This window comes from Chiloscyllium plagiosum, chromosome 1 (genome assembly GCF_004010195.1).
Source record: "Chiloscyllium plagiosum isolate BGI_BamShark_2017 chromosome 1, ASM401019v2, whole genome shotgun sequence".
Taxonomy (NCBI): Eukaryota; Metazoa; Chordata; class Chondrichthyes; order Orectolobiformes; family Hemiscylliidae; genus Chiloscyllium; species Chiloscyllium plagiosum.
Window position 1 is genome coordinate 3,787,853 of NC_057710.1, and position 4,370 is coordinate 3,792,222.

At 43.1% G+C, this 4,370-nt stretch overlaps 1 long non-coding RNA gene across 1 annotated transcript in view; it reads left to right on the top strand.

Moving 5' to 3' along the window:
• The window catches only part of LOC122555167, a 22,838-nt gene that overhangs the window by 13,031 nt on the left and 5,437 nt on the right, over positions 1 to 4,370 (top strand). Inside the window, exons 2-3 of the long non-coding RNA XR_006313197.1 lie at positions 1,936 to 1,940; positions 2,090 to 2,094. This is a non-coding gene — a long non-coding RNA (uncharacterized LOC122555167). The remainder of the gene's footprint in view (positions 1 to 1,935; positions 1,941 to 2,089; positions 2,095 to 4,370) is intronic.

The following is a 4,370-nucleotide window of genomic DNA, read 5'->3' on the forward strand; positions in this document are numbered from 1 at the left end:
GGGTAAAAACAATGACTGCAGATGCTGGAAACCAGATTACTACAGGCTATTGCTGCTGTTGGTGATTGTAGGACCACTGAAGGTTACAGAGATAAAAGGAGGAAGAGGAGGATTTGAAGACAAGAATTATAAACTTACTGGACCACAAGCTAATGCAGGGTTAGCAAGCAGAGGGGTGTGGATAACAATACTCGGTGCAAATTATAATGCCAGAGATGTGGATGAGTCCAAATTCATGGAGAGTGGGACGTGGGACAATGGGAAAGAGTGTATTGGAATTGTCAAATCCAGGGGTACCAACAGAATGGATGAGGCTTTCAGCAACAGATGAGCTACCTCTGACAGAGATGGGTGATGTTAAGGAGGTACTGGGTTTGGGTAATCGGGCTGATCTTAATGATACAGATGATAATAAACCAAGGTCAGAATTCTTCCTGATAACAAGAGTTTAGGATACAGCAGCTGTTCCTCCCTTACACACACACACACACACACACCAGAGGTTAAGGGACCCTCCTCCCAAAATGCACCCTTGATGGCTTTCAAATGGTCATTACTCGTAAGTGTTAGAATGTGATGCAGACCTGTAATGAGCTGGGAAAAATCACACCTTGAAACAGACCCTGCAGGGAGTGCAAAATATGCACAAGTCAAAAAGGAATATCAATCAAACCCCTGTATTCATTTGGCAGTTAGGAAGGCAAATGCAATGTTAGCATGCATTTTGAGAGAGCTAGAATACAAGAGCAGAGATGTGCTGCTGAGGCTGTATAAAGCTCTGGGCAGACTGTCTTTAGAATATTGTGAGCAGTTTTGGGCCCCGAATCTAAGGAAGGATTTGTGCTGGCCTTTGAGGGGGTCCACAGGAATTTCACAAGAATGATCCCAGAGCTGGAGGACTTGTCATATGCGGAGCACTTGAGGACTTTGGGTCTGTACTCAATAGCGTTTAGAAAGATGAGTGGGGAATCTGATTGAAACTTACAACATTCTGAGAGGCCTGGATGTGAAAAAAATGTAGGTGAGACTAGTAACTGGAAACATAGCCAGGGTGATGGGATGACCCTTTGGAACTTAGAGCGTTCTTCTGCCAGAGGGTGGTAAATCTGTGGAAGTCATTGCTGCAGAGGTCAAGTTGTTGAGTGTACTTCAGACAGAGATACACAGGTACTTGATTAGGCCTAATTCTGCTCCTGTATTTTAAGGTCTATAGTCTAATGTGCTTCATATCAACTTAAAATGAGAATTAAAGTGAAATGTAACAAGGAAATGAGCAGATCAAGAAACTAGGCTCTACTCTTCACACACACTCACACAGACACACACACACACTCACATAGACACACAGACTGACCTACACACACACATACACACAGACACACTGTCACACACACATACACACAGGCACTCGCACACAGACACACACATGCACACGCGCACGTACATACAAACACAGATGTACAGACATTCACACGCATACTCTGTCATACACACACATACAGATACTCACACACACAAACACACTCACACAGATTGACTCATACATGCAAGCACAGACACACACAAATATGTATGGGATCACATACACTGACACATACAGATGCTGACTTACACACAGCCCATAAGCATACCAATGCATTTATATTTATGCATGCAAACACAAGGACACATCTACATACTGGCACACACAATCATAAGTGTTCAAACACATGCAAGCATTGACACACTTATACACACCCACGATCATACAACACAATGGCGCACATATGTATGCTCACAGACGTAGACATACACAGACACACAGATACACTTCTACATATGTTCAGTCACTCAGTTACATTCAGGCAGTTGGGGAGCCTGGGCAAGCAATATCCCAGGGCTCTTTAGTGTTGCTGTTGTCCAAGTTTGTGTCTGATCTTCGGGGGTGATTGAAAGGCAAAGTCAGTCCCAGGCAGCTAACAAAGTGATCATCAGCTCATTTGATAAGGACCGCCTTCCTTTGATTACTAGGATCCTGACACCTAGGTGGAAGTGTCTGGGAGGTTGGAATGTCTGTGTGTGTGTGTGTGTGTTTGTGTGTGAAAGAGAGAGCTGGTGGAGCAGGCGCTATGGTTTTACTGATTAACTGGCCATCCTTTTCCATATCCACGTAACCAATTTGAGGAAGATGGTCTTTATAAACATACACAAAGCAGGAGCAAAAATAAGACCAATGTTCCAAAACCTAAAATAGCTTCTGGCTTAATGAGAATGAAGTTTTTGGCCTGGTGGATATTAACAAGGGTTCTGGTGCCTGGGTTCAGTTTCTATCAATATATAAAGGCTTCAATTTACCATAAATTATAAAAATACAAAGATTGTGATCACACACACACACACACACACACACAGACACACACACACACACACAAACACACACACACACACACCATAAGTTGACCATCATTTCAAAGAAGCTTCAAAGATCTGACTATATTTTCACTCGGCTGCGTCAAAGTTGAACTCAAACCTCATGACTGAATTCGTAGTTCCCTGTCATCCCAGAGTCATTCCAGTGGATCACTGCTGGATCCCCTCCCAGACCAAAATACCCTTCTTGAGGTACCACAAACAACCATCAACAAGAACAGATTACCATCCAGGTATTTCATTGTGGGAACTTGCTGTGTACAAATTAACTGCTGCTGTACACAATAGGGGTATGTGAGAGTATGAAAGGATTTGACGAGATAGACATAGAGAAGGTTGTATTTTTACTAATTAATGTGATCTGAGTGTCACTTGCTGGGGCAATGCCTGTTGCCTGTCCCTAGTTGCTCCTTGAGGGGATGAGCTGCCTTCTTGAACCGCTGCAGACCACCTACTGTGCGTTGACCCACAATCCCCTGAGGGAGGGAATTCCTGGATTTTTACCCAGCGACAGTGAAGGATTGGCAATATATTTTCAAGTCAGCATACACATATGTCACAGCGGCACTGAAATCCATGGACACATTACTCATTGGTGTAACAGGCAGAATGACACTATGCTTGAGGGCAGTAATATCATGTTAGTGGCGAACACCATTAGCTGTGCGATAGCATTGGTGTGAAACAGCTAGCTTCACCTGTTACTCAAACTTCAGACATACTTTACCCTTCGAGGGTAATTGGAGATAGACTGGCCATGTTTCAGAATGAAGAGAGACTGCCCTAGTGGCATTCTGTAAGGTCGTGGGTTACACAGCAGGAATTGACCTGGTCATATTCGACATGATCCTAGAGGATGACTTTGATAGACCTTACTCTTGCACCAAGGCCGAATGGTGAACAAATGGCTCAGGCTCTGTTTAAGGTTAGTGATAAGGCCAATCTTGAGGTGCATGGAACTGTGAGAATAGTGACAATGCAGCTCCTTTAACAAGATTATGTTGTCCTTGGGTCTTTTTCCGGAGGGGATCACAAAGTCATGGGTTCCAAGATGTCTGGGTTTAGCTACTTGAAGAAGCTTTTAAGTTTATAAAAAACTTGTACAATGAAAGGGCAGTGGCCAGCTTTTCTCTGGTTTGCTTTGGTTTCAGCAATCTGGCTGTTCAGGAGCTGCTGGTCAGTTTAAACTAGGGAATCCAAACAAACAGCTACAGTGGATGAAGATTCCATATAAACTCTCTCTGCCATCTCTCTCTCTCTCCCATAAGAACCTGTGTCTGATTATACCTTTTTGGCAAGGGGATGTTTATGGGGACTGTTGCAAGCATTTGGAACAACATCATTAAGTTGGGATAGTCTGTTGGGTTTTTGGATTATTATGGAATTCTGATCTCTCTTGTTTGTGTTTAATTCGGTTCTCTGTAAATAAATTGTTTTGTTTAAAACCGATGGGTTTTCACCAGCCGCATCCCTCCTGGAATATCCACTGTATGCTTGCTTAAAACAACTAGAAAAGTTAGGGTCTGGGCTTCCTTCTTGAAATGTTTTGAGGGGGTCTGGCCTGGTCCGTAACAGAATCATAATGAGCGTAGTGACCAGTGAAGGGAGCGGTGCAATAGACAGTAAGACAGAACACTCCTGGCCCATTTCCCAACCATACTGGTTAATTTCGAAGGTGAATTTGAACCCAGGACAGAGACCATTAGGGGCATGTAAGGAAATTCTAAGCTGCAGATCCAAATATAGAAAATATATCATCTATATATTGGAAATACTGAAGAGGTAGGAGGTTAGCTGTCATTCAATACCTTTGTACCGAAGATAGAGCCATCTGTGGCGACATTAGACACTTTTCACTGCACCGTACTTCCGTACTTGAGTACACATGACAATAAAATCTAAATCTAATTCCACTGAAGACACTGTTCTCATGGAATTCAGCAAAGATGTTTGTGAGCTCT